The following is a 13376-nucleotide window of genomic DNA, read 5'->3' as shown; positions in this document are numbered from 1 at the left end:
CTGATAATTTATGCTTCTAAGTTTTTAATAAAGACAATTAATCTTCTCTTCATTAGTCCATTGTAAATATACTTATCTTTTAAGTATAAAAAGTATCTTTTAAGTATAAGTATTGGGCAGTTTTCATTGTCCAGTAGTGACTCAACCTAGACCATAAGGTTCTCTTTCATTGATGTCAGTGTCACATTATTTGCCTTGGAAATGAAGATTGTTATAAGAGACTTTCCATAATAGCAATATTTGCTATATAATGAAATTTTTACATGCACTGCAAGTAGCAATGACATAAGATTTAGACTGGTAGCAAGGTTAAATAAACAATTCAAATTTCTATTCTGTGTCTTTGTGACAAAATATTTTACAAATGGACAAAAACCCTATTTGCTAAATACTGAGGGTGTTTGAAATTCATGTACATAGTAGAAAGAGTTTCACTCTTTTAAGAAGAATGTTCAGAAAAGAACTTTTTATGGCAGTTGCTGAAACTACAAAAGTAGGCTAAGTAAAGATCAGTTCATTATGTGTAAGTCAAAACTTATGAGGGGAATTGGGGTGCTTCAGCAAATCTGGAAAACCTTAGAAAATTTAAGCAACAACAGAAAAAATGATCATTTATGATAGTAGAATAGTGGCACAGTGAAAAGTCTGGATTTTGACCACTATGTTAATAATAGATGGTAATACACTCATACTTATGCATAGGCCTTAGATTATTCAGAGTAGAAAAACAACTGGAACACGAAATCCCAGAATTTCAGTAGCTTGGCACAAAAAAGGTTTATTTAGTTATTGTCCAGTCATAATCCAGCGCAGGTCCTGGAGGTCTCAGAGTTCCAGGAGCTTCTATTGGTTCTACCTTTCCCTATGACCTTGGCATTGTCCTGGATCCTCTGAAGCAGACCAGGGAAGAAGCAAAGCAGACCATCTCCCAGGATGTGTTTAAGGACCGTTTTTAGAAGTATTATGCATCATGTCCACTCACAATCCATAGGCCAGAAGTCATTCACATGGCCACATCTACCAGTAGGAAAAGCTAGGAGATGTAGTGGAGCTTTCTGTCCAGAAAGACATAGGAAATAGTTTGTGAACACCTAACCAGTCTCTGTTACAGTTCTTCATATTTACGAGTTTATTTCTGTCATTGGATCTTCTAAATAAATATATATATATATATCCCAAAAATGGTTATTTTACTTCAAGGAATTGATAAAACTTAAACACACTAACAAAATTATCAATAAGCAAACCTACAAATGACCACAGACCTTCTGAATGAGCTTTTCATTCTGTTGAAAAACCTAGCATATTTTTTTTTTCCCCATTGAAGTGTGTGGACTGCTATCTTCTATAGTAGAATTTTGGTTTTGTATTATGTGACTACACGCGGAAAAAGGCAAAGACTGTTTGTTTAAAGAGTGGTAATCCTAAAACTCAAGCCTTCATGTACATGTGTGTTGGCTGAAATATGAGCAGCTCTAGGAGCCCATTTCCATATACTACCATGTAAATGGCACCCTCAAGGTATGGTCCCTGCATGGTATCCACAACTGTGTGACCTAAGTACAACAATTTCCATGATTAAGATTTACACCAAGAAGGATCCATCTCCATACAAAGCTTAATATTTGAAGTTCTGCAGAGAGTGAAAAGAGCTTTTGCCTCAGTGTAAAACACTTGGTTTTGAATCCTTATTGTGCTGATTCTTAACTGTGATACTGGCCATGTTAGTCAACCTATAAAAGCTTTACTTTTTCTACCAGAAAAGTGAGTACGTACAAGATGGCATACCTGCAATGCCTAGAAATAACTGGACATTTATAATTTCATTTCCATATCCCTTTCCTCAACAAGGCAGAAAAAACCTAAAAGATAAAACTTTGCAGATGCTGCCTATTTGTAAGATGAATTCAGAGGAGCGTTTATATGAATTTTGTTAGGACATCAGGAATTTTGTTAATAGAAACTGACAACCATGGTATATAGACAAAAAGATACTACATCATACTGATCAGTATTTCACTTCAATGGCCAACACATTTTTAGTGCCTATAATGTGCCAAGCATTTTAAGGTATTTTACACATGTTCTATTTTTGTTTACTCAGAAAATTGTATATACAGAAATTACTACTGCTGTTTATTCCTCTCTTACCCCAAACAGTTTTATTTACTGTGGAGAAAGAGTGTTGATTACCAAGCTGCAGCCTAATTTGTTGGCCTGATGCTCCTGACAAAAAAGTGTTCCGTGGATTGTGTTAGCTGCCAGTGCATACCACTTTTACTGGTGGTGTACCATAGTTCTCACACTATAATGTTTTCTCTACAGTTGCAGAAGCCAACTGTCGTGGTCCAAATGCTGGAACTGGGATGAGCCAGCATCCAGAAGTCCTTTCACTCTTCTCTTTGTCATTACTTGGACATTCATGGCCACATGCTATACTCAATGTGGCTGTCTTAATAGAAACTGCCCCCCAACCCTGAAAAAGAGTAAGAAATTCAGTGAATGTCTAACATCCTAACTCTTCTTGGCAGTGGACAAAGAGGGAGAAACAGAAGAAAGGAGGATAAGAAGTAATTTGGTAATTTTTTTGGTCTCTCCTTTTTATTCATATCAATTAGGGCTCTGGTTTACACTTTGTTTGCTTAAGAATTAATTTGTGAAATTCATGCAAATCATTCTATCATTACCCCAAATAGTGGCCTTCTGTTTTATCCATGTTTCACCTTGGATATTTTCAAAGCAGAAGCGTATTCTATTAGCATTCACATAATGAATGTCAACATGTGTTCCATACTTTTAATTTCCTGTCCTCAAGAGAGTGGACTTTGTTGCCAAAGAGACGGAGGCTCAAATCCCAGGCTTAACATTTACAGACAATGTGGCCTTGGGCAAGTTACAGAACTTCTTGGAAAACCTGTTAACTCTTTTGCAAAATAAGAACAATTAGATCATATTTGCAGGGTTGTTTAAAAGATAGAGAGAATGTATATCAAACAAAGTATGTATTATGCACGACTGATTAAATGTATTAGATATTATTTATGTGAGAAATTGATTATAATAGTTGCAAAATAAGTAATACATAAAATTGTTCATATGTTGACCAAATATTGGGCAAACAAAATGCAGGACTCAGTTGGTCACCAATTGCATACCTAACCTAATTCCTATATAACAATGTCTATAAAGTGAAAGAGAAACTTTGACTATAAGCGCTAATTTAAGAAGAAAATTTACATCCAAACTGACAAAAACAAATAAAATGTGTCACCGTATTTGCAATCGTTATGAGAAGCTTCCTTGAAAAGCAAGCATGGTGACGATGAAGGAGGTGAATTTTTTTAAATGAGGAAATTGCGATTCAAATTTTCACCCACTTTTATGAACTGTGATAGGAATAGAAGTGATTTAAAAGTAGAACTCTAAAAGACAATCCTCAAGCATTGTGGGAATGGTACAATACTGGATCATTCTATTCCTGCTTACTCCTACACAGTCACTTCCTTTTTTGTTTTTGTTTTTTTTTTTTTTTTCCCTTGGGTAATATTGTAATGTAGAAAATGCATATTTGCATTTACAGAATGTCAGTATTCATGAAAAGTAAAATGCATAGTCTTATATGCATATTTTCAAAAAAGAAGTTACATTTAAAAAGAACTCATTTAGTTTTCTCTTACTTTTTATATGACAATGCATATAGAGATGGAGAAACTAACATGCTGCCTATAGAAAATTGGGCTCCATCCAGCTACTCTCAGATATTTTTATATTTAGCACAGGTATGGATATTAGCATGTGTCTGTATGCCCAAGAAAGAAGTAAAATGGGTCAAGGCTAAAAGGTATTTTATCCTATATAACTTTCCTTTTTTTGTTAACCGTTACATTTTCATGTTAATTGCGTGTTTCTGTATCAGAGTGCTTCTGTATCAGAATGCCCCTTGATGTATTTTGACAATTTAGGATAAAGAACAGTCATAAAGAGAATAGAATCGAATTGATGAATATCCCTGGAGCTTTCCCATTGTGTAATCTGCAAAAAAAGAAATTTGCTTGTTAAAAAAGTACTCTGTCAAAGCTGAGTTTATGTTACATAAAATAGTTGGAAGTGCCAGCAGGTATGTGTTTATAGTATCTTAGTACAGATAAGTGTTTCATCATTCTCAGACCTTTTTCAGATGCCTACTGCGTGCTTATCTCTCTGCTCTGCAGGAGGGAGCATGCAAAGATCAGCTCAACCTCTGAAATAGATCACTGTACTGATTTCTATCGGTGGATTGGTTGCCAAAACAAGCAGGAGCTAGTCAGTTTACTTTTGGACTATACTTCGTAGGTCAACTTACATTTGGTTATGTGATGAATCATATCACCTAATTCCCTAATCTGTGATTCAGAATTAGAAATTCCGAGTAGAAATTCACCCATGGATGGAAGAATCTAATTCCTTTTTCCTTTAATGCACAAATAAAGCAAGGAGTCATTGTGTCTTGTAGTACCAGCAAAAAAGGATTACTCATTTGTCAAGTTCTAGACAATGGACCCAAGTATACATTTATGATAAGAATTATGTCTAAAGTTTTCTTCTCTGATAGCAAAAAAAAAATTGTGATAGATATAGATAAAATGTTATGGAAGATATATGTTATTGAAGATTAAAAATATAGTTCAGATAATTGTACATATTTGAGGTTGTATTTTAGGGCTACTAGTGAGGTAGTTAATTCACAAATTGTCCAGGCTATGGAAAAGTCTGTAGTTATTAATTTATCCAAAATATGTCTCACCTATTGTATGCCAGGGTCTTTTGGTCTAAATTACATCTGTTTCTTTTCTATATGGCTGAAGGGTAAAATATGACCCTAGAAAATTACTCACTCTGTTCATCTGAATGTCAATATTGTTGAGAATTTGAAAGAATGAAAAAGCTAATTATTTGAATAAAACTATCTAAGCTAGTGGACAACTGTGCACCTGTAAGGCATTTCTTACCTTCTGGAGAAAGACTTAAGGTCATTGAGCTGTTGAAAATGGACTGACAGCTGATTTTACAGTACAAGAAAATAAAGTTGATCAATGAAACAGTTAATAATTTTTTGTTGACATCATGCCAAATACACTGATGATATATACTGTCCTTCCCACTTATTTAGTGTCTACTAACTGTTCAGCTGACATCCAAAATATAAACACTATTTTTTTCTCTTCTAAATTCTTTAGACCTATACTACTATCCCCGCCCCCCCAAAAAAATGTTTTATTGCTGCTTTCTACGTAAAATGAAATGTGACCTTTGAATAAACGGTCAACTTGTCATTTAGTTATAACAGATAACCAATAACAATCTAGTCATTGCTATCACAGCATAAGGAGTCTAATTTAATAATGGTGGACTTGAAAAGGTGGGAATTATTCTATGCACTAAGAATTTGAACACAGTACAACCATTTTAACAATGGAAAGTTTATATGGATTGTGTTTCAGAATATGATGTATCTGGATATTGAAAAACCTTTTTTCCATCAGTTTTATTCACTGTGTAGCTAAAGACATTTCAGTTACACCCAGTTAACCCAGATTAGTGGGCATCAAGGAAAATTCAAGATATAGCTTTTGACAGATTATGATTAGGTAGAGGTAAAGAAAACAGTATTATCACGAGGTTAGTGTTTCACAAATTCGGTTACATGAAACAGTGGTGTCCCTGGAGACATTAAAAATGATAGGTAACGAAATTAGTTTATGCTAATGTATCAATTTATATCAAATCCCTCTTGAAGCATCACAATTCACAGAGAAATCAATGAGAAATCCTGGAATGAAGGTATTTTTCAATTTGGTTAATGTATCTCATCTGATAAAAGCAATAAAAGACATAACAACTCCTTTCTTTGTGTGTCTGTAAAAGGAAAAAGAAATTAGATTCTTCCATCCCTGGATAAATTCCCATTTGACTAATTCCAAATCATGGTGGGTTTGGATAGAATTCAGGTGGCTAGAACAACACATTTCAACATTTTTAACCAGGCAATACTTTTTTACAGCTATAGATTGAGAAAGGCTTTTTGAACCTAGTGTATATAGCTAAGCCAAGCCTTGCCAAGATTGCTGAAGAAACATCATCCAATTCTTATTGCTGTGAATAACAAACACTTAAATCAAAAAAAGTCATAATTCAGAACTACCTGGGACAGTACAGATCAAATGGTATACAGTTGTAAATACGGAATTATTGAGTGTCTTATTGTTTTAAGCAGATAAAACTTCTGAATTTGCTTCTGCTTATTCCAGCCATTCTGCTTGAAACAGTCAGAAAATAAATAGTTTTTCAACTTTCTGTCCTAATTAGCTCAGCCTTCACCAATGAACACAAACATTTTAGAGATCATTATTATTCTTGCCTACTTTTTTACAGCACACTGACCTATGCGCTGTTTAAATTCTGGGGTTTTAATTTCATCATCATTAATGCAGTTTTCCAAATACCACTGGATGTAGATTACTGCCAAGTAAGGCTTATTATCAGCAGGCCAGGGTTATAATGTACCGCAGACAGTAGCATTCAGTTAAGGCCAAAGTCGTTTATTTTGTATGGCTAGCTTACAGCACACATTATGCAGGAGAAACAGACTATTGACAAAACTCAGAAAAAAATGCATAAATACAAAATCCTCTGTGGCATTTGCCTTGAAGTTACATCCCAAATTTAGCACTTATTTAACTTTACCCATAATAAAAAGGAATCATCTTTTCCCCTACAACAAGGCACAGTGTAATTGTGTAGACTACTTTTAATTCAGGTTCATGATCTGAAGTTTAAGGCATGTGTAGAATGCTTATTTTAAATTTAAAAACTGTGCTGAGAAGTTCTGAGAAATACGTAATATGAAATCCACATAATACCTTTGCAAAAGTAACCTTTTGGATTTTATGTCCTCTTAATCACTAAATTTCAGGTTGTGTCTCTCCTACTTCCCAGTGAACTGTGTTACTGAAAATTAAAATCCTTAAAATACAAGCCAGTACAACAAAAGTTCGTCCTAGTAACTCTTAAAGCTCTTCAATTCCTACAGGCTTTAGCCTTTGTCAATAGCCAAAATATTTGCTTGAAAAATAACTTCTTTGAGTTTCAAAGCAAATGAAAACATAATACAAGCAAAAAAGGCTTTTGTGTTGTTTTTCTCTGCATATCTAGGGTTTGTTTCTTCATTCATAAATATGGTTTTCAAAATCATTGCCTCAGTCAAAATTATTGCCCTTTTAAAAAAGCTTTTCATGTATACACTTTCTATTTAACTGTTTTTCTTAACACCTCTTTTCTACATTAATTCTAATGAGAAGTCATCTTGCTTACATAAATTCAGTGCCAACTTCCACATGACTAACTAGTCAGCTATGGTTGTGGCTTGGAATGACCATGTGCTTCTTGGAACTTTTGTATAATGATAATGGCTTCCTTGTCACTAACAGGTCTCTACAACCTACTACAAAGGCAACTTACAAATCTCCTTCTCAAACATGAAGCCTTAATTAAAAGTATGAGAATTCAACTATGAAAATACATGAATCCAAGGAGAAAATAAATCAGAAAAGAAAAACAAAAAAAGGCACTGGTTCCATGATATTTACAGCTATGTTTTTCCAGGCTAAAGAAATACTTAAGTAGAAGTGATAATCGAATTGCTGAAACATTCCAGTTTTTAGAAACGTTTCACTGAACTCAACATAAATGATAGTGCCAGAGAGAATAGCCAAAGTGCTGAGGTTGATAGCTACTCCCTAAAATCTTTGGACTTAAGTCTTAGCAGTTACACAACTAAAAACTGCATTACTTCTGTCCTATATGTCTTGACTGTCAATTAGCTAAAATGCAAGTCAATCCATTTTGAAAAGAAAAAAAAAAATAGGTCTCCCTCATTTGACTGCCAGGCTAAATAGTTCAGTCTTCCATTTCCTTTGAAAATGTGATTGGCATTTTAATAGACATGAATCACTCATAGACAAAGGCTATTTAATAAAAACGTTATTTGTGGACTTTTTTGTCTTGCTTTCAGACCAAACTAAACTAGTTATTTAAAAAAAAAAAAAAAAAAAAACCCAACAGTACTGTTTTAGATTGCATTTTCTAGACTGCATTTAAAACAGTGTACTTTTCATTACACGGGATAACCCATACCTTATTTTTTCCTATTTTGTTTTCATCTTTATCAAGAAGAATAAGTCTCTCCAAACAGTAGAGGTAAAATTAAAACTGATGAGGAAACTGAACTAAAAAAGAGATAAGGGATTGTATGAGAGCTCAGAGTTCCCCTAAATGATTGTATGCCTCCTCTTTAGGATAAATTTACCTCCCAGAATGTGCAAATATTATTTCAGAATTCTTTTACTCTTTTAAAAATGATAGCAAACGGATGCTATAGAAGACTGGAAACATGGACATTTTTTGATTTTCAAAATGGAAAATATTATAAGCATAGTATTAGGAAAACATTTAGATTATTAAGTGGATAGCAGCAAGCATTAAAAAAATTAAGTCAATCATCAGAAACCAGATTATGTTCACCAAACATATAAACAAGTTAAACATGTATTCTAATCCAATCTCATTTCATTCTTTATGGTACTAGTGTACTCTGGGGAGGAGAGGCAATGTTGGGAAGACACACTATATCAATTCTCTTTGTATCAGCAATTAGTTTAATGGACTATGATAGCCCAAAAGGAGGAACTATGGTAAACAATACAATTAGTTGGGGTTTATGACTTACTGAACAGCGCATTTCTTAAAATGGTGCTGCTTAATTGATTGATGAAAATCTTCACCATCCTCCTGATCTACGTCCTGAAATGCTCCAATTTGGTCAAGCATTTTCAACACTTTAGCAATGACTTCAGTAAAAAATACGTTTCAAAAAATTTCTAGATAATACAAAGCAATGAGAAATAGTGAATATGATGAATGACAGAAGCAAAGTTGAATGTAAAGTAACTAAACACTGATTCGTAACAGCACTTGTTTATACTGCTGCTTCTACTTTTCCCTGACCCACTAGTCATCCCTACATCCCACTGCTGTAAAAAATGCAATGGGACAATCCCCATCACACAAACACACTATTCCCATCTACCCTAGGAATTATGTTTAGTCTGTGTTTGGACAGGGGCTGTGTTTACTGCCTTATTTTAATTTAAGCATTATAAAGTGACCATCATTTCTTAGGATCTATTCTATTTTTTTCTGTTTTTCAGGACCAGAACATTCTAAATACTGTTTCCAATATCAGTGATCTGTCACACAGAGACACGTCCACACATCACAGTATTTTCTATAAGGTCCAGGGATAATATGGAGATGGCAGAAATTAATGTGGCTCCTAGCATCACAGGATTTGATACGCTATTTACTTATGGTATAATGTTAACACGCAATGGGGAGGAGCCATCTCCAGCCTGGCTCACTGAGGTATATTTTGACCAAGACAATTTAACATGAAAAAAAATTCAATTATTATACATTTCATAATTATTCCCAGTTAAATTTTCCTCTGCCATAATAAAAACCCACTTTTCACAATAAGCTATGGGGATAGTGCCAAGAAAGGGGGAGAAAATGTGACTGTGTCAGAAATGTTGGTGCATGGAAGTCTTCAGGTGTGAATCATTTCTTTTCATGGCTCTTGGTATACTGTGACTTAAAACTTATGTACTTGAGCAGGGAAAATACAGCGATTGGCCTAGACTTCATTTAATGTCTCAGCAACAAGGCCACTACACTCCAGTCTTTTCTACTATTCACTATAAAATGATTAGATGAACACCAAAACTGACAAAAATGCTGTATCTCACTTAAGTGAAAGATAGAGAGGAAATATGTACAAATAAGAAGTACAGAATATCACTTGGCAGTTTTGCCTAATTGAAAAAGTTACAAAGGATAATAGATGGTTGTGATAAAATCAGCCCTGGGGATCATAGAGGAAGAAACGCTGTCCAAAGGAAATTGAACTGCAGATCTGCCTACATTCAGTAAAAGGGTTTCCCTCAGAACCACCCCTCCCATGCCAAGTGAAACTTACCTGTTTTATCAAACTGTCAGTTTCTGTTAAGTGACATAAATCATAAAAAGCACCTAGAACAGTGCTTGACCCTCTAGTTGTTAACTATTGCTATTACTGTTTTTGTATAATCAATGTCAGTTCTTGAGACCTAAATGTGCCAAATATCAGCAATTTTATGTAGCCCAACCTCATTATTAACTTTGAGTTTGTTAGCAGCTGTGCTTAGAAGCTAAAGTTTCTTGTTCCATCCCGAGTCCTAATTCATACAGAATTATTTAAAATTTAAGGCTCCAGTTACATCGGGGACCAAACCCACTGTATCATTGCACTCAAGGCATCACCATTTAAAACCGATGCCAACAACCTGAGCGTGCTTAGAAGTCTGCAGTCCTTATGCTCTCAAGTTCAGACATCATGTAAATGAGCAATAGGTGAAAGAGACAAGGATATTTATAGCCTCAACAAGATGAAACTTAAGGAGATCAAAAATGTTGCTTTAAATAATTGAGGGAATTTTTAAAATATTATTTTGAGAATAGAACTGGCTCTCATAGAAACTACTAGAAGATGAATATCCCTTAAACATAAGAGCACTCCAGATATGGAATAGCTGCCTCGTTAGGTGGCGCCTTCTATCACCGATTTGGAACAATCCAGGAGCTCATACCAAGCTTCAGAGGAGCTAACAGGAAATCCCTGAGGCCACTCTGCATTTCTGCTACAAGCCTGCAGCTATTATCTTATATGTGTTCTGATTTTTTTTTCTCTGCACAGCTCTTAAAAAAAAAGTTTACAGTAATAATGTATAAACGTTTAGACCTGTAAAAAACACATCATTGAAGCCTTTAGTCTACCATTTTCATTTTAAGGATGAGACCAAAAGAGAATAAGCAACCTTCTTAACGTCACAAACAATGCAGAGACTGGGCAGGAACTGGAAGTCAGATGCCTGCGCTCAGAGAGTACATTTCCCCTGAACCAGATTATCCCATCTTTTAATTGTAAGGAATAGCTTATGGATCCTGCTATTTCCAGATTGGGAATTTTAAAGTAGAATTTAAGTATTATGTTTCTTTTACTCTTCCAGGCTTTGTTGTCACTCCAGGCTCTCACCTCAGGTTCCAAATTTTTTTCTTTCCCTATAAACTTATTATCCTGCTTCTTTTCATTATCTCTTAAGTGATTCTCTACCTGCTGTGAGTCTGCAGCTGTGCCCCTGTCCTTATTTAGCTCTAAACCAGACTTACAAACAGCAGAATGTGCATGGTGTTCTGTCTTTGTGACTCATTTCCCAGCATTCCCTAGAGGCTATGATAGTGGCTGAACCCACTACACCAGATGAAGTCAGAAAGCTAGGCTTTCTCAGAGAGACTGCAGCATGGAAGTGAATCCAAACTAAATCTCTTTTCTGTTGTTTTTCCTCAGGAATTCAGAATTCACAATAGCCCTGGGGTTTTTGTCTGTCTTTGTTTTGACCATTTCTCCATTTCAGGCATTTATGAACATGAATAAAGAAAAGGTCTGATGCCCATCAGCAGTAACAAGCCTTTTTTTTTCATTCAGGTCATAGTTACACATAGTCCTTGTGTGACCCAACATTAATACCAAATTAGCAAAACCAGTTCGTGAGTATCAATGCATCCTTATAATTTTTAAAAACTCTATTGAGCTGTGTAGTGCCCATTTGTATTGGAGAATATACAACAGAGGTATCACAATGAGTTAGGAATCTTTATTTTTGCCTTTATTAGGAAAACGTGATGCTTTGTAATAATTAGTGAATTCAACATTTTTGAATCTGAGTGATTACAATAGATATTATCAAGGGCTTTGCTGAGGTAGTTGGATATGCATAATTGTTTCTGTGAAGATTTACAAGTTTTATATTTAACCCATGAAAATGGCTGTGCCAATTTTAAATTTAATTGTTACTATTTTTGTCAAAAAATGCAATGTATAAATAATGGAACAGGTTTTAATTTATAAGATTGTAGAGAAAATATTACTTAACTAAATTTTCTTAGGTAGTGTTGGTTTTAAAATTTAAGAATATACAAGTATTTTCATATTTTAGACTTGATACCATCCTGCTCTCCATTATAATACCAATAATTAGGAATTCAAAATGGTGAGTATGGAGAGATCAAGAAATCTAATATTAAGAGATAAGTATTCATAGGTGAAGATAAAACAAATATATAATTCTTAAAAAATGTATTTTGATAAAATTGGGTCTCTGAACCAAACCTCTTCTTATTATTTGAGAATTATCTTTTAAAGTGTCAATAATTTACATGACTTTCTTATTCTTAAAATGGCTATGAAATGCCTGGGCTTCTGTCTAATGACAGGTCTCTTCAAGTAGTTCCTGAGGAGGAAAATAACAAGTGTTGAAGGCTTGTATGCTCCTAAATAGGAAAGGGCATACTAGCAAGAGATGGCCTGGGGTGGCCTTCCCAGGGTGTATTAGTCTGTTTTTATGCTGCTGATAAAGACGTACCTGACACTGGGAAGAGAAAGGTTTAATTGGATTTACATTTCCACATTGGTTGGGGAGGTCTCAGAATCATGGCGGGAGGTAAAAAGCATTTCTTACGTGGTGGCAACAAGATAAAATGAGGAAGAAGCAAACTGGAAACCTCTAATAAACCCATCAGATCTCATGAGACTTACTCACTATCACAAGAATAGCACGGGAAAGACCAGCCCCCGTGATTCAATTACCTCCCACTGGGTTCCTCCCACAACACGTAGGAATTCTGGGAGATACCATTCGCGTTGAGATTTCGGTGGGGACACAGCCAAACCACATCATGGTGTAACATGCTGTTATCTGGGAGAAACTGATATCGGCAAAGTTGAGATTGGTTTGTGGGTTTCAGAGTAAGGAATGAAAGGAAATTTGAAAGACAAAGTCCAGAAATGAAGTTGTCGTTAAACTAGACCTTCTTGTGAATTACACCAAAAGGAATGGGCAGAAACAAAACTCATAAGCAGCAGTGCTTATTCTGACTATATAAGAAAGAAAGAAACTTAAAAAGGAAGGTCATGCTGTAGTGGGTATTACAGTGGTTCTCAAATCAAGCTACACATTAGAACCGTCTGTGAATATTAAAAAAAATACAAATAAATGTGCTCCATTACCCAGGAATACTGAAATTAGCTTCTCCGGATAATTAGGGCCCAGGCACCTGTATTTCTTTAAAGCCCACTGGTGATTTTGAGAAGCAGCCAAGTTGGAGAACCACCTGTGCTAGGAAAATTTCTTCAAATAGCTAGAGTATCGCCATAGTGTTTCTTAATAGAGCATCTGCACCATCAG

General features: G+C 34.9%; 1 long non-coding RNA gene across 2 annotated transcripts; it reads right to left on the bottom strand.

The window, feature by feature from the left end:
- Positions 1–782: 782 nt before the first annotated feature.
- On the bottom strand, positions 783–11273 carry LOC108539969 (uncharacterized). Of its 2 annotated transcripts, none has more exons than XR_001888541.1 (3): positions 11168–11273; positions 8765–8915; positions 783–1055 (listed from the first exon to the last, which is right to left on the bottom strand). It is a non-coding gene; the product is annotated as an uncharacterized LOC108539969 (long non-coding RNA). The 2 variants fall into 2 exon arrangements; XR_001888542.1 differs by lacking the exon at positions 783–1055 and adding an exon at positions 3872–4032.
- Between the last annotated feature and the right edge of the window lie 2103 nt (positions 11274–13376).

Source organism: Rhinopithecus bieti, unplaced genomic scaffold (genome assembly GCF_001698545.2).
Source record: "Rhinopithecus bieti isolate Rb0 unplaced genomic scaffold, ASM169854v2 scaffold_17743, whole genome shotgun sequence".
NCBI lineage: Eukaryota > Metazoa > Chordata > Mammalia > Primates > Cercopithecidae > Rhinopithecus > Rhinopithecus bieti.
The sequence above is the reverse complement of the archived record's forward strand: the minus strand, read 5'-3'. Positions and strand labels throughout refer to the sequence as shown.